General features: G+C 48.5%; 1 long non-coding RNA gene across 1 annotated transcript in view; it reads left to right on the top strand.

Moving 5' to 3' along the window:
• The first annotated feature begins 776 nt into the window (after positions 1–776).
• LOC146855653 (uncharacterized) overlaps positions 777–27,974 on the top strand; it is a 53,706-nt gene continuing 26,508 nt past the window's right edge. Inside the window, exon 1 of the long non-coding RNA XR_014981361.1 lies at positions 777–920. This is a non-coding gene — a long non-coding RNA (uncharacterized LOC146855653). The remainder of the gene's footprint in view (positions 921–27,974) is intronic.

Below are 27,974 nucleotides of genomic sequence, written 5' to 3'. Positions count from 1 at the left end.
CTACCAGTTCATGTTTCCCCCGTGCAGGCAGGGAGCCCTTTGCTCAGCGTTTACTCTACACGCTGAGTTTGTCAGTGGCTTCTGCTAGTGATTCTTCATTTCAGATGTGAGCATGTCCCTTTTTCCTTTCTCGGACAGCATTTAAGTTTGGCATTCAAGCTCCGTGCATTAAGAAGATTACTTGTGATAAGTTACACACCGTCTTCTTCCGGGGAGATTCTTTCCACATGATCTTTTTTAGGTCGAGCATTCAAGACCTGTTGTAATTTCTCATGTTGGCTTAAAGCCATCCCCCTGCTTTTGATTTGTTTGTTTCAGTGTCCTTTAAAAATCCTTGCTTGCTAGTGGTTAGCCCTGCTTCTTTGTACCAACTTTCTCTCTTCTGTTCCTCTCATGTAGCCAGGACTAAGTACTGTCTCATTCAGCTATGGCTCTTTATGTGTTCTTGGGGTGACTTTTTTTTTCTTGGTTTCCTGGTCTGTTACTTTTTGCCTGTGTTCAGCTTTGGAGGCAAAGCTGCTTACATGTAAATACATCATTCCTCCCTCCCATCTCCTGTTTATGCCACAACTGTGTCAGTACTGCCTTCCTCTCTGTTCCTTCCGCTCTGTTGATTGTATTTATTCAGCCTTTTTGCACTTTTCAATATGTACGGCAGTTGGGCTTTTTTTGGTAGGATATTTGGTTCATTTTTGGTGTCCTTTTAAGGGAGATTGGGCTTGTTGAAGTCTTGTTTGTGAAAAGGCATCAGTCATTGCAGCCCCTCCCACTCCTCCATGTGCACCAGCTCATCCCATTCAGAGGGTTCCTTGCAGTATAGGGGAGGCAACAGCTGCAGCCTCGTAGGAGCCACATGCATCCACAGATTGTGCTCAGAAATGGTTCGCTGTGCAGACATTTTGGTTGTGCCATGCTTTGAGGTAGAGTCAATTCCTTGTTTTTAAAATTGTGGGGCGCGCTGAATTGCAGTCTCAAAGCTGCTCTCCAAGATGAGGTGGGGATAAGAGAGAGATTTCTGTGAAGGAGGAGGAGCTGAGAGAGGAGCTGCAAAGGTATACCGGTTTCTAGCCTGCTTCAGTCTTTTGCAACTGTGTTCTGTGTTTTTTAAAATGTTATTGCTGTTACCGTGCCTCGGTTCAGCATCTCTTCCTGCTCCTCGGTTTGGTTTCTATACCCCCTCACATGGTACTTGTTTTCTAAGTTGAAGGCTGTACAGGCGGGACATAAATGCACTGGGCACCGGGAATTTCAAGGTGAGTATTCCCTCCTCCATCTCGCCCCTTTCGTGCCGTCCCTACAGTTCTAAATAGCGCAAACATGGCTTGAAGGTATCAGAGCGCTTTACAGAAGCACCAGCTGCATTACAGATAGACACATTAATTTTTTGACCCGGGGAACTAAAGTCACAGAATCCTTGAACCTCCAGCCAGACCCAAGTTCAAAGTTGGCTGGTAAACTGATCACACCAATCACAATGCTTTCACTGTACAGTGCACGTTACGCTCACTCTGTACACGGATAACTGACTAAATTATTATACTTTCACCGCACTCAGCACTGTACGTGAACCACTGTTCACACCTTCACTGCTCTAGATGCTATAGGAGGACCACTGTGCACTGCCGATCCACATCTTCGCCACACCCTCAAATCTGTAATTTATACGAATGTTGAAACTTAGGCTTTGTTTTTTCATTACAACTGTCCGAAACTCACGGTTCCAACTCATTCAAGATGGCCATTCATCAAACTCGTCCTTTCACACGTGCGGTTTGTCTAGTGTGTAAAAAAAAAGTCCACAAAACATTACCACACACGCTAGTCCTTTACTTGAATTCTATACTTTAGGAGTGTAAAAAAGAGGCGGGTCAGTCTTGTTCAACTGGCCATTTACAGGCAATTCCAGAAATAGAGCATAGTTTAATCCCTAATGTGTATGAAAAGTTTCCTGCTAGGGAAAAAGAGGCGAGCCTCGAGGGAGTGAATGCAAATAGTACCCTGGGAAGTGTGCTTGTGTTGAACAGCGAGGTGGTAGGGGCTCTGATATATATATATATATATATATATATATATATATCACCAAATTCAAAGTATAACGCACACTCTCCTTGGGATTTTAACTTTTCTTTATTTGATCAAGCCATCTACCCCTTCACCTATGCGTTTCAACCACACAGGTCTTGGTCACGGTGTATAGAGTTAGTCCATCTACGCTTTCACCTATTTATACTAATCTCCTAGTAAGCCATTTATGAGGCATTGTGGGATTAGTAGTTTAAAAATAAATGAAAACCACTTTTTACAATTTTACGAGTGGTATTGTCATTGCACAATATGTTAATATCACACGTTGGATGGCCATGTTTTTACGTGAGATTACTATTAATCGAGTACCACAAACATTTCAGTTATCCAAACACAATTAGTTTAAGCAGGGTGTCACAGTGACACATCCACTTTTCTCTGCACGTCTTCTTTAAGACATAGCTTCTACATGACTAAGTGTCTATGTCCCACATGATGATTATCGGGCTGAGTGCCCTGTCGCAATCCATATTTTATATTTCATATGATGCTATGTTTGTTAGTGAGTATTCTTTTCATTTTTGTTGTTAAGGCTAAGTGCCCTTATTGTGTTGGTACTTTATTTGTGGCTCTATTCCAGGCCATTTCTTGTGTTTCTTCTGATTTGTCACATTTTATTTTACATATTTACAACCAGGCATTCCCTTGGGTCGCCCCTTAATCAGTGGCTCAGATGAGGATTCCATGATGTTGAATTGGAGAGTGATCGCACATAAATTCTTTTCAGTTACAGATGTATATACATTTCCTCATCCCCGTTTAATCCTGTGGGGATCTTGGTTTTGAACCTGATGATGAGTCTTGATTCCAAGCGCCTGTTGCCACCTTTCTCATGTGCTGGCACTACTGCAATTCCTGAGTATGTCATGTCCAGCCACGTTTTTTTCCTACATGTGTCATCTTATGCTTTGCCACTGCATACGTTGTGTCTTTGTTTTGAGTTGCTCTGATGTGTTCCAGAATCAGTTCTTTTTATATATCCAAAAGTCCTCACGTCGCTGCGCAAAGAAAAGCTGCACTCCGGGATTTTACCAAGAGAAAATAGTTTAATGATTGACGCATTTCAACCTGAACAATCTTTTTCAAAGTCACTTCCTACACCCAGAAGTGCTTCATTGTCAAACATCTGTGGAATCCGGGGAGTTCCCTCAACCAGGATCCCGGGGTTACCCCACCCTTTGACATATGGCTATGGACCAAAATGTCCCGCAAAGAGTTGCACTTGCGGTACGTAATGTGAGGGCTGGGGCTGACTAGTCTGCCAATCGTCATATCGGTCCGGACCAAGTGCCAGTGTTTTTGTAATTTTTGATGTACATTAAGTCACTGAGCCATATGTCACAGGGTGGGGTAACCCCGGGATCCTGGTTGAGGGAACTCCCCAGATTCCACAGATGTGGAAAATGTAAGGCCTGGGCAAATAGTCCTAACATGAAGAGATACAGTCTCCCCACTGGCAAGATTGCCAAAATACACAACTGTAACAGCAATCATGTTGTATATATTTTGGTATGCATGTGTGGTTTGAGGTACGTGGGGAGTACCACTTTCCCGGTTAAAAAGAGGATCCTGGAACATTTGCTTGCGATCAGAAACAAAGATTTAACATACACTGTTGCTAAGCATTGTGAGCAAGTTCATGGAAAGGTCGCAGATATATGTTCTATAATTTCATATTTTGGCATGGACAGGATTCCAGTGCATGCGAGAGGGGTAGATCACGAATGCAAGTTGTGGCGCATGGAGCCCGACTACACCATCCAACTTCACAGCAAATATCCCGGTGGCCTCAACCATGATGAGGATCTCCACGTGCACCTAGGGTAGTGGCCAGGTAGAACACCCATGGTGACCTTCCATGTTCTGGACACTAACTCTTTCCTTTTTTAATAATGCGCGGCGTAGCAGGGATAGAGAATGAAATTTGATAGAATACACCTTTTGTTTTGGATTTTCTTGCTTTGTTTTCTATTGTTTAATTGGATCATTTTATTTAATTATTAAGTTTTTCACAGGGCACAGGAGCATGATATGAAATCATCAGGGATAAAACTTTACCATGTTTTCCTTAAATTATCTAGGAATTTGCCACCTGGCAGATGATTACAGAAGTTAACAAGATGCCACTCACTTGTAAGGTGTGTACTAAAGATGCACCACAATAAGAGCAACACTGCCTGTTGCTATGCTCACCATTGATATTGAGCGAGTACTTAAATATTACATGTTGTGGCACTATCAATGTCTTTAAAACTTCAACAGCCATTTGGTTGGTCTTAACAGGATTTACAATGGCACTTGCCATAGCACATGCAAGATGACCTCACTTGCTTACAATCATATCATTTATTATACATGTTTTATTAAAAATGTGCATTAATTGCTAGTTATAAATGTGTTTGAACTATGTATGACTTGTTTTGAAAATACGTGCTAACCTCGAACTAGGTGGTAGTCTGTTTTCCCATGCTGCCCACAAGCTGAGATTGTATCATGTTCACGGAAGTATGTTTTCTATGTCTATTATCATTTCAATAGATTGTGCTTTGAAAGAGAAGCACTTCCGGCTGTAGGAAGTGATTTTGACAAAGACCGTCCAGGTTGAAACGCGTCAATCAAACAATTTTCTCTTCATAAAATTCCCGAGTGCTGCTTTTCTTTGCGCAGCGACGCGAGGACTATTTTATTCTATACGCGGCGCGGGTTCTGCGCCTGCCTAGCCAGCATCAACCCCACATGGTGGATGTGGTCGGATGAAACGGCAGGAGCTGTTTGCATCGATATATGTATATATATATATATATATTTTGTTGTTGCCGATGTATATATCACGAACTCGACCAGAAGTTATTGGAGCGCTTTACCTAAACACCAGTTACGTAGGACCCAAACTTGATGTTATTACATGGACTGTATGCGTAAGCACTGTACTGGAGGCGTGTTATCTTTGTATATTTTAGCACACTGCAGTGCCTGGTGCGTGCATTCGTGCTGATGCCTAGTATAAATTGGGCATATATGTGCTGCTCGCTGGAGGCGGGAAGCAGTGCTCATTTACATGTCAGCATGCACCCCCTTCTAACCACCTTCGTTCCATGTCTGGGGGTGTCACCTGTTTCTGTGCACAGCAACAACATGCCATGGCCTCTTTAAAGCGGAGCAGCCGTTACCATTTGAGTAGATTGCCAAAGTGTTTCCCTTCTGCAAGTAGCATGGAGGAACACATAGGTCGCGGTTCCATGGCTCTGGCCGGTGTTCAGCGCTGACTTCGCTCTCCTCTCCACAGTGGGGAGCATACACACAGATTTTCTTTGTGAATCAAACAGGGCCCGACAGCCTGCGTAGCTCCAAACAAAAGAATAGAGTGGGACGCTCGCAATATTTTTTTTATTTTACAGATTTTTATATAGCGCAGACTTGACCCGAATCGGGTATCAGAGTGCTTTACATAGCACCAGTTGCATTACATGAGGACACATTAATTTCTTGTTAGGCACGGGGAGATTAAGTGATTTTCCCTGAATCACAGGATGTTCAGCGTCATTGCAGAGACTCGAACCCGGTTCCCCAGATTCGAGAGCGAGCCGTTAGGCCAGCTCCTCTCCCCAAATAATATAGTATAAGGCAATAACATTCCATCAGCTAGAAACGCATCTTGCACTTTTCTGATATAAAACGTTTATATGAATGGGATTTCCCTGTTTATGTATTTAATTTTAAACGCCAGAAATAATGCATATATAAAGAAACACTGGCAAGATTAGCATGAACTTTTTTTTGTGTTGACATAGAAACAGTGTTAGCTGTTTTCTGTGCCTCTTGTTTAAAAAAAAGTCATAAACACATCCACAAAACAGCCTACTATTTGCCCTCTACATCCGCTGTCCTGTCATTCGCATTTTGATCAGTGGTTTGTTCCTGAATCCTATTGCCATGCGCAGTACCGAGAAAAATCCAGAGGTAATGAGGCTTGAGTTAAGGTTTGTGCACAAAAGTGATGACAGACAAAGTACCCTTGGTGAACGTAATTCATCTAGTGATAGTATGTTTTCATACATTTGTGTGTATGGCTGAGTCACTTCCTGGCTGCAGGGTGTGGTCAACTTTGCTCTGTTTGTTTACATTTGAGCCGTGTATTCGTGCAGTCAGAGTGGGTGGGACAGAGGCTGCATGGTAGCTTGTAGCCGGTTTGCATATCATCCACTTGATGGTGGAACAAGCATTTACAATGCAACGGTCTCGGCATTGCTAAAGTTAGAGCTATTGGCATTGCTCATGACAATGCCGTTTCTTTAAATGTTTTAAAAACAAAAACATAAACAAAAATAATATCATGAGCAATGCCAATAGCTCTAACTTTACCAATGCCGAGACCATTGCATTGTAAATGCTTGTTGGTAATGCAGCCAGCAGTGTCTTTTCAGGCAGAGTTTGGAGGGGTTGGTTCTTCATTGTTACCCTCTTTGCCTACTTCAGAGAGTTCTATCGGTACAAGTTGCAGGCCCAAGTTGGGTTCCCTCAGGGTTTCCACAGAGAGTTGGAATGACCAGAAAGCCAGGCTGCAAAGCAGACTGGGTGATATAGAGGCTGAATAAAACTAAAGCTTATTTGGTGGTGCAAATTTCTCACCATTAATTAATGATTGCAAGAGGGTTGTCACACAGGACTCTTCAGCTCCTGTGGTGCAGGGGGCCCCCAAACCTCCAGGTGGCATTTATATGCCTACACCAATATTTTCATTTGTTCTTCACAAGAAAGGTCAGGCTGCACAGTGATCCCCACTGTCATTGAAGGGCTATACATCTATTGGTTTATGACTCGGGAAGGTCTCAAACTTAGATATGGAATGCAAATCTTATGGCGGTGGCTCCCATTTTTACCTGATTGGATAGAGTCATCTGATGCAATACCAAGCTTGTTACTCATGCCTACAACTAAGAACGTATTGGATCTATAGGAGTTGGTTCCATCTTAAACTAACCAACCAGAATGTATTTATGTGCAGTATTTACAATAAAACAATTCCTTTTTCTTTGGCAAATAAATTAGGAGCATGAACAAAGTTCTGTGTCCGAACTCCTGCAATGAAGATATAGCAAGGATAGTGTGAATATCCAACCACACATTTAAACCTGATAATTGCACTCTTTCTCTGATTAGTGGAAGTCATTATTAACTCTAAACTTGAACCTGTTAAGTATCTCTAGGGTTCCTTTCACTAAGTACTTGTGGTCGTTACACTTAACTCTGAGGTACTGGGTACGACATACTACGCTGAAATAGAGAATATCCCAAAGTGTCAGAGGAGCAAGATTACATATTATTTCACCATCACATCTCTGGAATCTTTTAATGAATATCGACAAATTGTTCTCTTAGTTATGTTCTTATCAGGGGAAAGTACATTTTAGTGGTGTGGGTACATTGTGACAATCTTGCAAAACACTACTTACAAGAACAAAAACGTATTTATTAACTTGTTATTGATCCAAAAGCCCCCCATTATTAATTACAAAGCGGATTTCTTACTGGATGCTCTGTTATAATGTGCAAGGGAAATCCAACGCTGACCTTAGGTTCAGTATAATTCTCGTTCCTTTTATGCTAATAAAAAACAAACTGGTCTTACTATATATACACCCATACATTTTGTATGTTATGCTTTCTACCTGACCTACAATGGCAGCCCTGGGGCTCCATCAGTGTGGGGACACAGACACACACACGTGCACACGCACACACAAACACACACACACCCAACTATTTTGTAGCAGGCTAAGCTAATCTCAGTTTAAAGGAGTAAATGTCGTTCTGCAGGTTTTAAGGCTAGTCAACCCTTATGTTGTCTGGACATAGGTGAGCAGAACTATCCCTACTTTCAATAAAAAAGAACTTTGGGTAATCTCTAGACATTTTCTGTTAACTGCTTTAAATTAACCATTTTGACATTTTCGAGTGCATCAATCTGAATGTCTTCCCTCACACAGAATAGTCTTCTTGCAAGCTTTGATAGAGCCACCAGTTATCTTAAAAAAAAAAAACCTAAATCCAACAAACCAAAGGAAGGATTATTCCTTTCCTCATCAGTTATCAATTACCAGTCTTGCCAGTAAAAAAAAGCAAAATCAGATATGCAAAGTCCTTTTGTGGTTACAAACCCTGCATTCCACAAAATCACAAGGTTTGTTATAAATCCATCTCTCGAGTTCAAAAAGTATTTCTGAATCGTAAAAGGGTTTTTGCGATCCGTTCAGAATCACATTTGGGAGGGGGCATGAAAGAAAGAAAATATTAGCACTCTATGCACGTTAAGGCAGCAGAACAAGTCTTACCACCAATTTGCAAGCACTGAAACCCATTAGGACGCTGGCCCCCAAATGGGGAAAATCATTAGAATGCACACTAATTGTCTCGTGTGCTCCACAGAATTGTTTTATGTTGATGTCAGCTGCTCTGGCAGTTTATTTCTGAGTTCCTGCAGGCTGGGTGTAATGCAACATTTTAGAAGCCCAATGACCTGCACGTTTTTGTTTTTTGGGGTTTTTTTTTCTTCAAATTTGCATTTTTATTAGGGCTATAGGGAGTTTGCATAATCTCCTTTTTCATAGTGATGCAACTTTTCAGAAACATTATGTGAAATTAAGAAAAATTACGCAAGGACACCTTTTGCGTTCAAAACAAAGCATAAAAAAACAGCAGTGCCGCAAACAAGGCGCGTTCTGTCTTGTCTGTTCATGTTGTACCTGCTCCCCGCCACCCATAGGATTTTTCACTCAAGTGACCCCCAATTACACCATGTGGTTTAATGACATGACTTCATGAACTTTCGCTTAAAAGACGTGACAAAATGCGGAAATCATAAAAATGACACGGGCGTAATCAAAATTTCATCCATGGGATGAATTTGTTTTCTATTTATTGTTCGTACGAGGTCCACTCTGTGCCGACCAGATTGCATCAAACTACTTTACCATACATTTCTTTTTTATTTGATTGTGTCTTTGTTTTTTGTTGTTTTTGTTTTTTGCATTGCAGTAGCCCAGCACAGAGGTCACGTCAGAGCACTCTCTAGGGGAATGGTGGTTATAGGACGATCAAGCGGCAGGATTATCAGGTGACAGGAGGATAACAGCAGTCGGCCGGCGGAGTCGGGAATGTCAGCTGTGTCGCAGGCCAAAATCCTCTCTGAACAGTTGTGCCTTCGGATCTTAGAAAATTGTCTTCAGTGCAACGGAGAACCCATTCCAGGAGCTGAGGTGTTCCGTGCGTTCGGCATGAGTTTTTCGAAAATGACGCACTGCCTGCCTGAAGCATGGGAAGGAGGGAGCTTGGGGTGGGGGGGGGGGGGGAGGTATATGGCACTGAGTGATGAGGGGGTTAGGCGTGCAGCAGTTGTGGCGAGCCATGCCGCGCTCCGGCTATCTGTGGGAAAGTCTTTTTTTGACACATGGCCGACATGGGAACGTATGACCCTGTAATGCCGCGTTCATGGTTAAGGCATTGGTTATAGTGGTTATCGACCAAGCAAGGGTTTATGACGTGGATTGATTATCGTTGTTCCATATAACAGATTGTTTGTCACGTGTCTAATTAACAATGCGCCGTTTTTCATCCAGACTGACGACTGCACCAGCGACAGCATCAAAATGCTCCCCCCGCCATGCCTCTCCTTCCTGTTCCTGCTCATTTGTCTAGCGGCGAGGCAGGCTTTTGCCGCCGCCATCTCCAGTGCCGCATTACCGGCGGAGGCCCTGTGTGAATAAACAAGCCGCAATGAATGCAAGTGGCTGTTTCTCACATATAAACCCCTGCATTTGTCACCGAGCTAAAGGTCAGGCTGGTACTTGACTGCTCACTTGCGTCTGACGTGAGAAACAAGCCGAGGGCACCGGAAGACACCACCGCCTTTCTCCGAGGCAGAGCAGAAATGCCTCGGAGAAAGGCAGCGTCCTTTTCGGATTCGGGGGCGTGTTTTGCGGTTTAATGAAACGGAACGCAAAAAACACGCCCCCCGATCCGAAAAAGACGGGGCTTCAACGGAGTGACTGACCTGTTCTCCAGTGGCTGGCCAGCATTCAAGAGGCCTGCCAATGGAGAACAGGTGAGAAGAGGGGCGGGTGCAAGCCCCTCTTCTCCAAGACATTAAATCTCCGGACTTCCGGTCTGCCGACCGGATGGTCCCGAGACCTAAAAAGGAGTGGGGAGGGAGGGGCAAAGAAGGGTTACCTTTCATTTTAATATAGGTCTTTCAGCACCTGGCACAAGTCTTGTGCAAATCTGAAGCTATGCTCCTGTCTCACTTTCATGTGAGCTTATATCTGTGCCCTGCTGTTGGCTAGCCCACCCTCATCTTGAGAACTTTGAGTCCAAGTTCTCCTGGTGGATTAGCTCCTCGCTTCTTTCCTACTTCTTGCTTTCTTTCAACTGGATTATAGCAGGAACAATGTGTGCCTTGTGTTTGTAATTGTGAACTCTCATTGCTGCTGCTGCTGCTCTCACAGGGACTATGCCAAGGAAGTGAGTAGCTGTCACAGAGGTAGGGCTTGATGAAAAATGTGTTGGTTTTTTTTCAGTCACAATTTTTGGCAACAAGTTATCATGAAGTAAAATGGTAACTTGGTTGAAACTCTTCTAACTTCCTCGGAAACGGAGTAATATAGCCCAGCTCTTGCACCCAAGTAACATGAGTCCTACTTCATTCAAAGTGTTAATGAAACATGACTGGCACAAATCCTAGACCGTCATAGCGGTTTTTACCTCGTTAATGTTCATGTAGCACATTTGGTACTTACCATGTTTATGCTTGCTTTTCACAGTTTAAAATAAATATCTGCACTGCCGAGACAGAAACTCCAATTCCCCAAAACCTAAACTATGCCAAGTCCTTTTGGTTCTTTTAACTACACACTCTACAACTGAGCTAAATGTGTGCTTCAAAGTGGGGTGACTTTTAACCAGTTGTTAACTGTGTTCTAGTACTCTTACCTCATCTGGAATAGCGCTTGTCCCGCAATTAGTACGCAACTTGTGTAACGCCCTGAACGTCTCAGGATCGTTTAACAGACACGATAATGAGAACGCAACCACTTGTGAAGGTTTAGTTATTTTAATGAAGGCAAAAATAATACAAGGAATAAACAAAGGTTATAGTCACTGGAATCCTCCAGGCTAAGTACGTTACCAGCCCACAGCACGGATGGTCCTAACCGTCCTCTGCATATACGCCGATCCCGGCGTATGCCAACAGAGGGCAGAAATGAAATGGCCGACAATGCCAATCGGTAGGCTGTGAGGGGCACGAAGAGTGTTGGGGAGAATCGAGGAGTCAGGGAAACACCCAGCCGGGGTCTCTACCTGAAGGGAGCAGCCGCTCAACCTCTTCCTCAGACTGCACCGGGACGCGGAGTCACCTCCTGGTGATGCGTCACCGATACCCCAATCACAAGCAAAAAAGACTGAACCGAGAGCAGCCGCTCGATCGATCCCGTGGACTTCCGAGTCTGTAACGCGGCAAACACCTCCTGGTGTGCGTTACAGCTGGCAGTCCCTGTATCTCTGGTCGGGCTGGGAGTTACGACTCCAACCAGCAAAAGCGCCACTGCGCTTTGACTCAGCCGAGTCAAACAGCGAAGCTCAATGGTTATCCGGTAGAGCTTCCGGGTCCTTCACAGGTGACGATGAGGCAAGACACGGCCCAGGGAGTAACGACTCGACCTACCTCCGTTCTTGCCTTACTGGAGCACCACTCCGGAACACTGCTCTTCACTAAGCAGGTACGTCGGTGTGAACACAATATCCGACAGCGATGTACCTCCCGGTTCCTCCCTTTATAGGGCGTGTTTTCCTTGAGTTATGTAACAGCTCTCCTGTTTACATAAGGGCGTGTTTTCCTTGAGTTATGTAACAGCTCTCCTGTTTACATAAGGGCGTGTTTTCCTTGAGTTATGTAACAGCTCTCCTGTTTACATAAGGGCGTGTTTTCCTTGAGTTATGTAACAGCTCTCCTGTTTACATAAGGGCGTGTTTTCCTTGAGTTATGTAACAGCTCTCCTGTTTACATAAGGGCGTGTTTTCCTCCCCTCGCATGACAGGAATTCTTGACAGTACATCCTCCCTCTCAGCGGCTCCCCACGGGTCCAGCGCTGGCAGGAAAACGCCGATGGAACAAGGAGACCAAGCGCGGAGCATGAACCCCTTCAGCCGGTTCCCATGACTGCTCCTCCGGGCCATAGCCTTTCCACGCAACCAGGTACCACAGCTTCCCCCTGCGCCATTTGGACGCCCGTATGCCCGATACTTCATACTCCACCTCCGACTCCACGCATACCGGCCTAGGTGTCCCAGACGGCTTGGAGGGTGCTGGTTTGAGCAATGATACATGAAAGACAGGGTGTATCCGCAATGACTGGGGCAAGCACACCTTCACGTTCACGGGACCCATACACTTGGTAATTCGATAGGGGCCCATGTACTTGGGATGGAACACACTGTTCTTTCGAAACCTCATGTTTCTTGTGGATATCCAGACGTAGTCTCCAGTGCGGTACAGTGGCCCGGGCCTTCTCTTCCTGTCTGCCGCAGCCTTGTATCTTCTCTTGGCCTCTATTAGGACAGCCCTTGAGCGCATCAACGTGTCTTTTATGTGTGCCACCCTGTCCGCTGTGGCGGGAATCCTGTCCTCTCTGAACGGATGTAGAAATGGCAAGAACCTGGGATGTTGGCCATAGTTGCTATAGAACGGAGATGACTGTGTGGAGCTGTGAGTGGCGTTGTTATAGGCTATCTCTGCAACCCATAGCAAGTCGACCCATTCTTCCCTGCCCTGGTCCACAAAACATCGCAGATACTGTTTGAGCGTTTGGTTCAGGCGCTCGGTTTGGCCGTCCGTTTGAGGGTGGTAGCTGGTGGACAGGGCGGTCTTAACATGCAGCGCAGTGCACCAAGTCTTCCAGAATTGCGCAGTAAACTGCGACCCCCGGTCCGACACGATCACCCCAGGTAATCCATGCAGTCGTACCACATTCTTTAGGAGTAGTGACGCCAATTCCCCGGCCGTAGGGACTCTCTTGCAGGGGATGAAGTGCCCCATTTTCGTCAAGTAATCCACCACCACCAGTATTGCCGTCATCCCCTGGTCTACCGGTAGGCCCACCACGAAGTCCAGTGATATGCTATCCCATGGTCTATCCGGGGTCGGAAGTGGATGTAAGAGCCCTTGGGTTCGGCCATGGTCGGCCTTCATGGTAGCACACGTAGGACACTCCTGTCCCCACCTCCTGACATCCACTCTCATGGTTGGCCACCAGAAATGCCGTCCCATGCTAGCCACCGTTTTCTCAAAGCCCAAATGACCTGCGCATGGAGAGTCATGGCACCAGATGAATGCTTGTTTCCTTAGCCTAGGCGTGGGTATCAATAGGCACCTGCCCTTCAGGGGTATCCCGTCCTTCAGCTGCCATTCTCTGTGACTGAGGAGCCACCTCCGCCATGCGAATGACCTGATCCCTCTCTTTATTCCCCTCAGGAAAGTATCCGGTTGGATAACCCCCAATACCATCCTCGGGGAAATGATGGAATGCTCGGTCGCAGGCAATGGTTCCTTAACTGCAGATTGACGGGACAGGGCGTCCGCCTTCCGGTTTTCCGTCCCCGGCCGATATGTGATGCGGAAGTTGAACCCCGCAAAGAAGATCATCCACCGCAGCTGTCTGGGAGAAAGGTGTCTCGTGGCCGTCATGAACTGTAGGTTCCGATGGTCCGTGTACACCGATACCACATGTCTTGCCCCCATCAACCAATGCCTCCATTCGGTGAAGGCGTCCTTGATTGCGAGAAGCTCCTTCTCCGCAATATGGTAGTTGCGTTCGGCGTCGTTGAGTTTGCGGGACATGTACGCAACGGGATGAAGCACCCCTGTGTCGTGGTTGCGTTGGGACAAGATAGCCCCCAGCGCCACATCCGATGCGTCCGCTTCCACCACGTAGGGGAGATCCGGATCGGGGTGAGCCAACACCGGCGCCTTACCAAAGGCGCTTTTCAGGGCCTCAAAGGCTGTGTTCGCTTCAGGGGACCAGACAAACTCCTTGGACTTCCTCAGTAGCTGTGTGATTGGGGCCACCAATCCTGAAAATCCATCTATAAACCGCCTGTAAAAGTTGGCGAAGCCAATGAAACTTTGGACGTCCTTCACGCTTTGGGGCACCGGCCATTCTTTCACCGCCTTGATCTTTCGTTCTGCCATCTCCTGTCCCTCTGGACTCAGCATCACTCCGAGGAATTCCACGGATGTGACGTGGAAGTCACACTTGCTGAGTTTACAAAACAGCATGTTTTCCCTCAGCTTTTGGAGCACAGCTTTGACGTGGTGTACGTGCTCCTCCACACTGGACGAATAGATGAGGATGTCGTCGATATATACGACCACGTAGATATCCAACTCCTCTCTGAATACCTCATTCAAAAAGTACTGAAAGGCTGCCGGGGCGTTGCACAGACCGAACGGCATGACGAGGTACTCAAAAAGGCCGAACCTGGTCTTAAAGGCGGTCTTCCACTCGTCTCCGTCCCTCATGCGCACCAGATGGTATGCCCCTTTCAAATCCAACTTGGTGTAGATACGAGCTTTCTTGACCTGTTCCAGAAGTACACTGATGAGAGGCAAGGGGTACCGATTCTTTATGGTTATCGCATTCAATGCCCTAAAGTCCACACAGGCTCTCAGCTCCCCATTAGCCTTCGGGATGAAGAAGAGTGGCGAGGCGGCCGGAGACTTGGACGGGCGGATGAATCCTAGCTTGAGGAGTTTATCCAGGTACCCCCGGAGATGCACGTTTTCAGGCTCCGTCAGGGCATACAGCCTGCCGCTGGGAACGCTGGCCCCTGGCACCAGGTCGATCTGGCAGTCAAACTGTCTATGTGGTGGTAGCACTTCCGCCTTCACCTCATCAAATACATCCTCAAAACTGTGATAAGCCTGGGGGAGAGCCACATCTTTTTCTGCCGCTGTAGCCACCGTCTGACTCCCGCTCTCATCTGCGTCAAAGGATTCCGTTCTTATTCCACAATGCAGGATGCAATACGGTGACGTCAGTTCGATGCGATGTGTTGGCCAATCCACAGAGGGGTTGTGTTTCTGTAGCCACGGCAATCCCAATATAACGCCATATTGGGGCGCTCGGATGATGTTAAAATCGATTTGTTCCAAATGGTTCCTCCCACATCTCATCGGAAGGACCCCCGTGTGCTGCCCGATGGGCCCCGTCACCAATCGCCTTCCGTCTACAGCATAGACGTCTTCGGGTACAGCTTTGGGAAGAAGTACTAGCCCTAGCCTGCATGCCTCGTTGTGGTCCATAAACATGCCAGTGGCCCCTGAATCCACCATGGCCACAACGGGTATCCACTGGTCATGCACTCCCACGTGCACTGTGAGAAACAGGTGTCGTTGTCCCTTAGTGACCGAGTTGGAAAGTGAAGGGATGGATGAGTGACTCCGAGATGCCCCTTCTTTGGTCTGGGAGTCCTCTAGTTTTCCGCCGGTACGTCCACCACGGCTGTTACCGACCGGTTGGCCCGATAACGTGACGTCTTCGGTTTGGCAGGGCATTCACGTACGTAGTGGCCTTTTTTGCCACAATATAGGCACAATCCTTGTTTACGGCGTGACTCTTTCTCCGTGGCTGTGAGGCTCGCTCGTATTGCGCCGATGTCCATGGGTTCTCCCTTGGATGCGGTGGCAGTTTCAGGACTTCCCACTGTCACATAGGATGTAAGGGATTTTCCTTTTCTCCCATGATCCCCCTTTCTTTCACTTAGCCTATGTTCCAGCCGTAATACCAGGTTGATAAGGCCCTCACATGTCTTGGGTTGTGGGTCAATATGAGCCACGGCGTCCTTGAGCTCATCGCACAGCCCGTGATGGAAGAGCGCCGTCTGTTTAGCAACAGGCCACTTGGTTTCCGCAACCAGCCTGCGGAACGCGTTGAGATACTGCACCAGGTCGTTGGATCCCTGTCTTAACTCAAGCATTTCACGGTCCGCCGTGTACGAGTCAGCCCTTCTGTCGAAGACCTTCAGGAATTCCTCGCGAAAAGCACCCCAATCACATAAGATGGGGTCGTCCCTGCTCACCAGAGGTACGGCCCATTGTGCCGCGTTTCCAGCCAAATAGGATATAAGGAAAGCCACACGAGCCTGACTCGTGGGGAACGCCCTTGGTTTGCACGATAAATGTAGCGCCACTTGTGTGAGGAATACCTGCACTGTGTTAGGATCCCCACTGTACCTCTCTGGTGTTGCCAAGGGGACGGCTACCGGCATTTCCACTACTACCGCAGGGGTCTGGTTCGTGAGGGAGGTGCTGGGCGTGAGCGGGTCCAATTGGATAGCATCCAGTCTGGCTTTTACATCGGCTGTTTCTTGCCTGGAGGCAGCCAATTCAATTTGCACAGTCGCTAAAGCAGCCAGCACATCATCAAGTGTTGCCATGTCTGTTATCGACCGGGAGACAGTTAGTGTTTATTAAGGTCGGATATTTTGTAACGCCCTGAACGTCTCAGGATCGTTTAACAGACACGATAATGAGAACGCAACCACTTGTGAAGGTTTAGTTATTTTAATGAAGGCAAAAATAATACAAGGAATAAACAAAGGTTATAGTCACTGGAATCCTCCAGGCTAAGTACGTTACCAGCCCACAGCACGGATGGTCCTAACCGTCCTCTGCATATACGCCGATCCCGGCGTATGCCAACAGAGGGCAGAAATGAAATGGCCGACAATGCCAATCGGTAGGCTGTGAGGGGCACGAAGAGTGTTGGGGAGAATCGAGGAGTCAGGGAAACACCCAGCCGGGGTCTCTACCTGAAGGGAGCAGCCGCTCAACCTCTTCCTCAGACTGCACCGGGACGCGGAGTCACCTCCTGGTGATGCGTCACCGATACCCCAATCACAAGCAAAAAAGACTGAACCGAGAGCAGCCGCTCGATCGATCCCGTGGACTTCCGAGTCTGTAACGCGGCAAACACCTCCTGGTGTGCGTTACAGCTGGCAGTCCCTGTATCTCTGGTCGGGCTGGGAGTTACGACTCCAACCAGCAAAAGCGCCACTGCGCTTTGACTCAGCCGAGTCAAACAGCGAAGCTCAATGGTTATCCGGTAGAGCTTCCGGGTCCTTCACAGGTGACGATGGGGCAAGACACGGCCCAGGGAGTAACGACTCGACCTACCTCCGTTCTTGCCTTACTGGAGCACCACTCCGGAACACTGCTCTTCACTAAGCAGGTACGTCGGTGTGAACACAATATCCGACAGCGATGTACCTCCCGGTTCCTCCCTTTATAGGGCGTGTTTTCCTTGAGTTATGTAACAGCTCTCCTGTTTACATAAGGGCGTGTTTTCCTTGAGTTATGTAACAGCTCTCCTGTTTACATAAGGGCGTGTTTTCCTTGAGTTATGTAACAGCTCTCCTGTTTACATAAGGGCGTGTTTTCCTTGAGTTATGTAACAGCTCTCCTGTTTACATAAGGGCGTGTTTTCCTTGAGTTATGTAACAGCTCTCCTGTTTACATAAGGGCGTGTTTTCCTTGAGTTATGTAACAGCTCTCCTGTTTACATAAGGGCGTGTTTTCCTCCCCTCGCATGACAGGAATTCTTGACAACTTGTGATAAGTCCATTTACATTTTAATGTATTTTAAGCAAAGTCTTCATCAATTTGATGACCTAGCTAATGGGCACGACCAAACATTTGCCCAGGGGCCACAAAATACGGTCTGTGGTATGACCGAGGTCCACACTGATGTCAGCAGGGTGGGCATGGGGTGTCTGGGTGGGCCAGGGATTGTGCAAGGAGGTCTAGGAAAATGTTAAATAAACGGGCAAGCATTTAGTTGCAGGTTAATAAAAGCTTGCCCGTTTGTTTAACATTTTTTCCTGAATATTAGTGCTCAGCAGCTAAACAGCAGTTTGTGCTACTGCTCACCAGGTGCACCACATGTAAAGGTCAAGAGGGCCACCAGCGGCACTTGGGCCGTACTTTGAGTATCAGTGATCTGGCTAAACAAAATCCGTCACTTGACTTCATTCTGCTAACTGCGTATATTCCTGAATCAGACTGCATGACCCAGTGTATAGTAATTGTATAGCTATTCAATCCCTGGCGGCACAGCACCCAGGATAATATACTGCATCACTAAAAGTTTATAAGGTCCCAAAGGCCACTGAACTGTAAAAGAAAGCACATATGTAAAGAAATACATTGGGGCATATGTATCAAAGGATACATTTGCGATTCTCAAATAGCGATTTGTAGAGAATCGCTATTTGAGAATCGCAAAACACTATGTATGTAGTATTTGCAGATAATTGTGCAAATCTTACATATTCCTTAATTGCGAATTGCAAATTGCGATTTGCAATTAAGGGATACCTCACCATTCATTCCTATGGGCCTAGAGGCCCATAGGAATGAATGGGAAGACATTCTCAATTTGCGATTCTCAATTAGAGAATCGCAGATTGAGAATGCAATTTCAAGGGTGCCAGGGTGTTAAAAGGACACCCTGTAGCACCCCTGAAATGTGCCCAATTGCGATCGCAAATGCCGAAATTCATAGCGATAGCAATTTGGAATGATACATATGGCCCTTTTTTATTTACAATGCCAATAGCTCTAACTATCGCAAATGAGGGACCAATTGCATTGCAAAAGCTTTTTTTATTATTACTGATTTGTTTTATCGGCGCACTGGAGAATTCATGGACAGTCTTGCAAGATTTATGGGTTCCTGCAGCCCACTCTGAAACACAACTTTGACACTTGTGCATTATGCTGTGGACCATCTTGCTCGCCTTGAATAACCTTCATTTTAGGTATTTAGCTACCTGAATTACTTTGCCTAATCTTGAGAGGAGTTATCTCAGGATTATTTGGATGTTCTTTTTATTTTCTTTGCTTTTTATTTGGATGTATGAAGCAGGAGCAATGCTTCCAACGTGTGTGTGCTAAAAAGCCCAGCTTCGTTTGTGTGTTGCATGAGTGAGTATCAGAGGAAAGGGGATTAGGACTGGAGGGATGCAGGTGATTGGAATTACAGTGATAACTTTGATGTACTCTATCTTTACCTGCAGGTTGCACTCACCCTGACCGGCCTCTGTTGGTAACCTCTTTAGGGTGCAGATTCAGCTAGAGGGTCGTCTTGTACTGTGCGGCTGTTCTTTATTATTTTATCCACTCTCCCTTACCCCTGCTTGTTCGCCTTGTGAGGGCAGGTCTTATTTGTCCTTCAGGGAAAATACTAAGGGGAGTGGTTGGACTGTCATCTCTTCATCTCCCCCACTAACTAGAATACTCAGGTTAGTGTTTACGTTTTGGCTGACCTAACAGACCTGAGGTTGTTTCCTCAGTTTAACAGCTGGATACCCCTCCACATTCACAGGAGCCATTTCCCTACACGGTAATTGCCTACCGGCCTCAGGGGTAGTGGTACCTTCATTGTTCGCCATTTGGTTAATCTCTTCCCACCTTGAGTTTGTTACTGGGCTATTGTCCTTACTGCCCTCCTTGCCTTGTAGAATTGTCTCAGTTGCAGACACAGGCTGTTAGAAATATGTTTTCTGGTTGGCTAGGGTTCACACCTAAGCCAGGCAGAATCCACCTCTCTAGTTAGGATGAGGGGATTATATGTCTAAAATAACCCCTGCTCACCCCCTTGGTAGCTTGGCACAAGCAGCCAGGGCAATCCCGGAGGCAGTGTGTAAAGCACTTGCACATAACCAACAGTAATACAGTGAAAACTCTACAAAAGGACATTGCACCAGTTTTAGAAAAATATCCAATATTTCTCTGTGTAAAACAAGACCCAAAACTATAAAAATAAAACATACAGTGATTCACATACCAATAAAGTAAAAATAGGCTTTAAAAAGAGTTCCTTGAAGTAGATCGCTCCGTCTGGGGCTATCATGGTGTTGTGAGCAAACAAATCAAACAGTTCTGGCCAACCATGGCATCGCAGGCCAGCTACGGCTTCGGGGAGACCCGTAAAACAGTACCTTGAGAGACGCAGGGTGTTGAACCTTGTGGTGAGCTCCAGAGGAGCGTCGTTGGCTGGTGTCAGTTATGGGAGTCAGGGCAGGAATCGTCGGGCCCTTGAAATCACACGCGTTGCAGGTCGAACTCTGAGTTTGTAGTCAGGAACGCAGGCATCGAGGCTGCGTTGTGAAGCGGAGTGGTGCCCTCAGGTCACCGTGCAGGTAGCAGCTTGATGAGACATCCTGCAGCATCAGTGAGACCAGGGCTGTGGTGCTTGTTGTGGTGCTGATAAGTCACGTTGCAAGCAGTGTCATCGTCGCTGGAGCGCTGGTGTCGGTAGACCCAAGGCTGCAGTGTGAGATGGGGCAATGCAGTGCGTGGGGCCCACAGATCGCAGTGCAGGCAGAGACAGTGGTTGACGATCTGGAATCAATTGCGCTGGCATCGGTGGGCGAAGGCTGCTGTGTGGGATGGGGCAGTGCATCGAGTAACCTATGAGTGGTGCCCACAAACCACAGTGCAAGCAGTGACGTCGATGCCAGCTTGGAGCAGCATTGTCAGTGAGACCAGGACTGCGGTGCAAAGTGGGATGGTGCTCAGTGTTCTCCACAAGCGGTGTCCAGTAGTTACGGTGCAGGCAGCGGCCTCAGTTGCAGCATCGTTGGGGATATCAGGGTGGCAGTGTGAAGTGTTGAAGTGTGGAGTGCGGTGCCAACAGGTCGCGGTGCAAGCAGCGGCTCTGTGGCATTGGTGAGAGCAGGGTTGCGGGGCGAAGTGTGGCGCTGCCCCCTCCGATGACTTCAGGTCATGGAGCCGGCAGCAGCATCATTGACAGCGTCGGGTTACCTTTTTCCTCTGTGGCAGCTGAAACATCCAGTTGCAGAAGCCGGTACCCAGAAGATGTTGACGTCTTGGATTTCCCTGAGACTTCCAACAGGAGGCAAGCTCTACATCAGGCCCTTGGCGATACTTAGAATACAGAAAGAACAGTCCAGTCCTTTCCCTGCCCAAACAGAAGCAACAACTGCAGGCCAAGCCAACAAAGCAACACCTGCAAAGGGGCAATACTCCTCCTGATAGCTCTTCTTTCTGGCAGGTTCATTAGTCCAGCAGTAATCTAAAGTCATGGGGTCAGGGCTCCAATATTTATACCACATTTTACTTTGAAGTTGGTGAAAACAAAGTTCCTCTGACACACATAAACCAGTTCATCCTGGCTCAGGCCAGGTTCACCACAGGAGGTGGAGACAGCTTTGTAAGAGGCAGCCACAGTCCATTCAGGTGCAAGCCACAACTCCTCCCACTACTCTAAATGCAGCCAGGTCTATTTGGCCTGGCTATGAGTCACCCAGGAAAGGCAGAACACCCCCAATCCACCCTTGTGTCTGTCTAGTGTGAATGCACATACCCTGCTCCTGTCACCCTAAACCCAGACAGGGAATCCACAAAAGTGTATGTGGTTAAACAAGAAAATACCTGCTTTCTAAAATTTGTAGTTTCAAACACATAGTATAAAAGTCATCGTTACTAAAAGACATATTTTTAAATCCTGAGTTCAGGCATACTAAACTCCATTTTTCTATCAGCTCTCACTGGCAGGCTACCTTGGTAAAGTGTTTAGAAGCAGCTCCCATGCTAACCTATGGGAGAGATAGCCTTTCAACAGTGAAAATGAAATACACAGTATTTCACTATCAGGATATGCATACCACATCAGTACATGTCCTATGATTCACATACACCATCCTGCCCATGGGGGTATCATGGGCCTACCTGAGGGGTGTCTAACATGTAAGAAATGGAAGGTTAGGGTCTGGCAAGTGGGTGCACTTGCCATGTCGACATGGCAGTAAAAACGTTGAGCAGACATTGCAGTGGCAGGTCTAAGAACCCTTTGAAAGGATAGTTGTGTGGGTGGCACAATCAGTGCTGCAGGCCAATTAGCAGCATTTGATGTCCAGGCCCTAGGCACACATGTCCACATTAATAGGGATGTAGTAGTAAATCAAATAAGCCAATCATGGAAACACTAATCCATAAACACAATTTACATGGAGAGCATATGCACTTTAGCACTGAATAGCAGTGGTAAAGTGCCCAGAGTCCTAAAACCAACGAAAACAAGGTCAAAAACAGGAGGTCAAAAGCAAAAAGTCTGGGGGTAAACTCACTGAAAAAGCCAAGTCTAACATGGGCCCTTCATCGATTACTGGAGCATGTTCAACTGGTCAAGAGTCGTCTGCTTGTGGGTATGGGCTCTCCACATTGGCCTCTTCCTCCCTAAAGGGTTGAATTGAAATTGGGATTACAGTGTCGGTGGCCCTGGGATGGGCTTTATTTCTGCCCCTCCTTGCTCACTTCTGTTCCCTCTTCGTCTGTATTATGGGTAATGGGGCTAAGTCAGGACGCTGAGTTGATGCACTGACTGCATCCCGTTGTGAGTTATGTGTTTGTGACTGCTCCACACTAACACCAGCTGACTCCTTGGTTAGCGAGGCCTCTCTTCTTTCCCCCTTGCAAGGAGAATCCTCATGTACCATAGGCTTGGTGGCTATATGTTCATCCGATGTAGTGCATAGAGTTGAACTCAAACATGCGCCTTCGGTGCGGGCTTAGCTTTTACTTCTTCCAGTATTCCCTAAAAGGTTGCTGGGAGTTTTACCCACTTGTCGATCACCTTCTTGCAAGAACAAATGGTGAAATCATTGTCCTTATTTGCTTCACCAGTGATCAGGGCTTTAGGTTTTTCCAGCTTGTTATCGATACCCGACACAAAGACTGCCAAGGTATTGAGTAGATTCACCTGGATGTCCATTCTGATTACGTGATGATTTAGGGCCATTACTGTCACTTGCATAGAGCTCAATATAGCTGCCCACAATTTGTTGGTGTCAGTCACCCTTTGGGTGGTGCCACTATGTAATTCTGCCCTGCCATGCCCTTTGGTTGCCGAGTTGGAGAGTTGTATAGCCATCCTCCTGTGTCTGCACAGGACAGATTTTGCTAGTACTTCAGCTGCCATCCAGCAGTTCAGGCACCGCAGATTTACTGATAATAAACACTGGGAAATAGTAATAGGTGGGCTCTGGGCATTTCAAACCTTTTAGGCTGAGCTTGCAACCCTGCACTTACAGGTGTGCTTCTGCAAGAGATATCCAGGCATTATACCAGTCCGCTGAACTCCCTACCTCCTCAGTAGTATGGATGCACGGCACTTCAGCAGCCAGCTCTTCTGTGGTCAGCAAAGGTGGAGGGTGCTGGTTCTTTAGAATGACTATACTAGGTGACAAAGGGATTTGAGTGGTCTTTTCCTTTGCAGTCACATTTGTTCCCTCACTGGTTGTGTCAAAAGCCACATAGCTACATGATCTTAAGTTGGCGGCAGTGTCACCCTCTTCAGCAGGCTGGATATCTCTTGCGGCAGGTGTGCCAGCTGTGACTCTTCCATCTCTGGCCTTTAAGGACTGGAAAAAGTCTGTTATTTTTTGTGCCTTAAAAGGAGCAGTCAGATCTTTAGACCATTCGAGAATCTGGCTGGTTTCCAGGATTTCTTTGTCCGACGGACTCCCAGGACACCTGGGGCATCATTTGACTTCCACTTCCTTTTATTGAGCCCCAGGGCCTGTTGTTTCATTTTGCCAGACCTAATCCTTATTGTTTATAGGTTGGAAGCACACGCATTCAAATCAGTTACAATGGGTCAGGGGAGCGACCCCTGACCCTCGTGGTAGGTCGCTCCCCCTCCACGCAGCGCCGACTGTGTGCCCCTGCTGCCGACTCGCTGATAAGTGTGCCCTTGCTGCCGCCGCCGACCCGCTGGTTAGTGTCCTTGGCTTCTGTGCCACTGCTCCCCCTCTCTGTAACCCACTTGTTCTCTGTGCCACTCGTTTTATCCCCCCCGTGCGCCCATTTTGCCTTCTGTACCACTTTTTCCCTTCTTGTGCCCCATTTTACTTTCTGTTTCCTCTGATCCCCGCCGCTGTGCCCCCTGCGGCCCCGCCCCCTGCCCAATCGCTGCTCCCGCCTCCCAGCTGCTCCTCCCTCCCACCTCCTCATATATGCCGGACACTGCGCGGTGAGGTGAGCGACCCCTGGCCCTTGTGGTAGGTCGCTCCCCCTCCACGCAGTGCCGACTGTGTGCCCCTGCTGCCGCTGCCGACTCGCTGATGAGTGTGCCCCTGCTGCCACCGCCGACCTGCTGGTTAGTGTCCTTGGCTTCTGTGCCACTGCTCCCCCTTTCTGTAACCCACTTGTGCTCTGTGCCACTCGTTTTATTCCCCCCTTGTGTGCCCCGTTTTTTGTGCTCTGTGCCACTCGCTTTCTCCCCCGTGCGCCCCTTTTGCCTTCTGTACCACTTTTTCCCCTCTTGTGCCCCATTTTGCTTTCTGTTTCCACTGATCCCCGCCGCTGTGCCCCCTGAGGTCCCACCCCCTGCCCAATCGCTGCTCCCGCCTCCCAGCTGCTCCTCCCTCCCACCTCCCCATATTTTCCGGTCGCTGCGCGGCCGCGCCTAATGCAAGCCCGTCTGCGCCCGTCCACGCCTGGACAGCGCCAGAACCCCTGGACCCCGCGTATGCCAGGACACCAGACTCCGCTACGACACCAGCACCCTCCCCGCACTCAACACCGGCTGAAACCACACCTGCTTCCAGGCCTCCCCGAAACGGACCCACAGACTTTTCTCCTGCCACTCCTGCAGCTTCACTTGCAACAGAGCCACCAAACCTCCAAGGAGAGGACCCAACCACCTACGCTGCATATTCCTCAACACCCGCTCTGCACGCAAACACGCCATCGAGCTCTGGGATCTGCTCGACACCTCCGCCCCAGACGTAGCCTTCCTGGTGGAACGACTCCTCGGTGCCCGACATCGCCATAGCCATCCCAGACGGCTACAAGATCACCCGCAGGGATCGTGCCAACGGAATCGGAGGAGGAATAGCCATTGTCCACAAGTCCACCCTCAAGGTCGCCACCCACGCAGACGACACCCTCAACACCACCGAACACCTGCACTTCCGGATCCACACTGACCCCAACATCACCCTCAGAGTAACACTTGTCTACAGACCCCCGCGGACCCCGGGCTCAGTTCAGCTACTCCATCGCCGACCTCGCAGCACCCATGCCCTCACCTCCACGGACTACATCCTCCTCGGGGACCTGAACTTCCACCTCGAGAACAACAACGACGCCAACTCCGTCACCCTGATAGACAACCTCGGCCTCAGACAACTCATCACCGCACCCACACACGCCGCCGGCCACACACTGGACCCCGTCCTTTCCACAAGCACCCACGTCACCTTCGACCACACCATCGAACTCAACTGGACCGACCACCGCTGCATCCATTTTAACTTCAAGAAACCAACCACGCACCACCACACCCAACAGCTGCCACGCAGCTGCTGGAGCAAAGTCACCGAAGACCGGCTGATCACCACCCTCGCCCAGAACCCACCCACCGACCCCACCAACCCAGACGCCGCAGCCCACAACCTCAAACAGTGGATCGACGACTGCACCAACACCCTCGCCCCGCTCAAGAAACCCTCCAACAACCACGCCAGCAAGAGAGCCACCTGGTTCACCAACGAGCTCCAGACCTCCAAACGCGCATGCCGGAAACTGGAAAAGAAATGGTTCCACGAACGCACACCGGACAACCACGCAGCCCACAAGGACGCCACCAGCAGACATCACCACCTCATCAGATTAGCCAAGAGGTTATCCTTCAAAGACCGCCTGGATAACAACGCACACGACAGCCAAGAACTCTTCAGCGTCGTAAAGGAACTCTCCAACCCCAGCGCCAACGACATCCCGCCCTCACAAGAACTGTGCGACTCACTAGCCACCTTCTTCCACTGCAAGATCGCCGACATCCACGACAGCTTCAACACCACGACCGCCCCGACTACACCAGACTCCACCTCCCCCGCGAACACCACCAGCACCAACCACATAACCTCCTGGTCCAACGTCAACGAGGACGAGACATGCAAGGTGAACTCCATCCACTCAGGATCCCCGTCAGACCCATGCCCACACCACGTATTCAACAAAGCAGACGCAGTCATCGCACCCCAACTACGGAAGGTCATCAACATCTCCTTCGAAACAGCGACATTCCCGGAAAGCTGGAAGCACGCCGAAATCAACGCCCTCCTCAAGAAGCCCAAGGCGGACCCCAAGGACCTCAAGAACTTCCGTCCCATCTCCCTGCTCCCGTTCCCGGCGAAGGTCATCGAGAATCGTCAACATACAGTTGGCCCGCCACCTCGAACACAACAACATCTTGGACCCGTCCCAGTCCGTATTCAGATGAAACCACGGCACCGAGACAGCCCTCATCGCTGCCACAGACGACATCAGGCGCCAACTAGACAATGGCGAAACAACCGCCCTCATCCTCTTGGACCTATCAGCCGCCTTCAACATGGTCTGCCATCGCACCCTAAAGACAAGCCTCCAAGAAGCCTGAATCCAAGAGAAGGCCCTCGACTGGACCACGTCTTTCCTCTCCGACAGAACCCAGAGCGTCCGCCTCCCACCCTTCCGATCCGAAGCCACCGACATCATCAGCGGCGTACCCCTGGGCTCATCCCTCAGCCCGACGCTGTTTAATGTCTACATGGCCCCCCTCGTACAAGTGGCCCACCATCACGACCTCAACATCATCTCCTATGCCGACGACACCCAGCTCATCCTCTCCCTCACAAAGGACCCACACACCGCCAAAACCAACCTCCACGAGGGAATGAAGGCCGTCACCGACTGGATGAGGAGCAGCCGTCCGAAGCTGAACTCTGACAAGACTGAGATCCTCATCCTCGGACCCACCCCCTCAACCTGGGACGACTCCTGGTGGCCGACCGCACTGGGAACAGCACCGACACCCACGGACCATGCACGCAACCTAGGATTCATCCTCGACTCCTCCCTCTCCATGTCCAAACAGGTCAACGCCGTCTCCTCCTCCTGCTACAACACCCTCCGCATGCTACGCAGGATCTACAAGTGGATCCCGACCGAAACAAGAAGAACGGTGACACAGGCCCTCGTAAGCAGCAGACTGGATTACGGCAACGCACTCTACGCAGGAATCCCAGCCAGACACCTACAACGACTACAACGCATCCAAAACGCCTCCGCCCGACTGATCCTCAACGTCCCCCGCCGCAGCCACATCACTCCCCACCTGAGAGACCTACACTGGCTCACCATCAATAAGAGGATCACCTTCAAGCTCCTCACCCACGCACACAAAGCACTCCACAACGCCAGACCAGCCTACCTTAGCAGCAGGCTCAGCTTCTACACCCCCACCCGCCAGCTCCGCTCCAACAGCCTCGCCCTCGCCGCTGTCTCCCGCATCCAACGAAAAACCTCCGGCGGCAGATCCTTCTCCTACCTCGCCGCCAAGACCTGGAACACCCTCCCTGCCCACCTACGGCAGACCCAGGACCTACTCACCTTCAGAAGACTCCTCAAGACCTGGCTCTTTGAGCAGTAGCGGCACCCCCCTCCCCTCAGCGCCTTGAGACCCTCACGGGTAAGTAGCGCGCTTTACAAATACATTGATTGATTGATTGATTGATTGATTGATTGATTGATTGAATGTAGTACAAGTACAATCAGTGTATATGAAACGCAGATGATTTAGATATCTTTTCTTCAGATGTTGTATTTTAGTTTCTTCTTCTTTTGGCCTTAGCCAACATGTTTTTTCGTTGTTTTATGGGATGGAACCCCATAACTTCATCTGGGCTGTTGTCTTAGGGCGGTCCTGTGATTAGACCACTTATCTTGAACGGTATAGTAGGTCAAGAATTGCAATACTTCTAGGAGTGTA

The sequence above is a fragment of the Triturus cristatus genome, chromosome 4_1 (genome assembly GCF_964204655.1).
Source record: "Triturus cristatus chromosome 4_1, aTriCri1.1, whole genome shotgun sequence".
NCBI lineage: Eukaryota > Metazoa > Chordata > Amphibia > Caudata > Salamandridae > Triturus > Triturus cristatus.
Note: the sequence above shows the minus strand (reverse complement) of the source record. Positions and strands in the feature narration are given on the sequence as shown.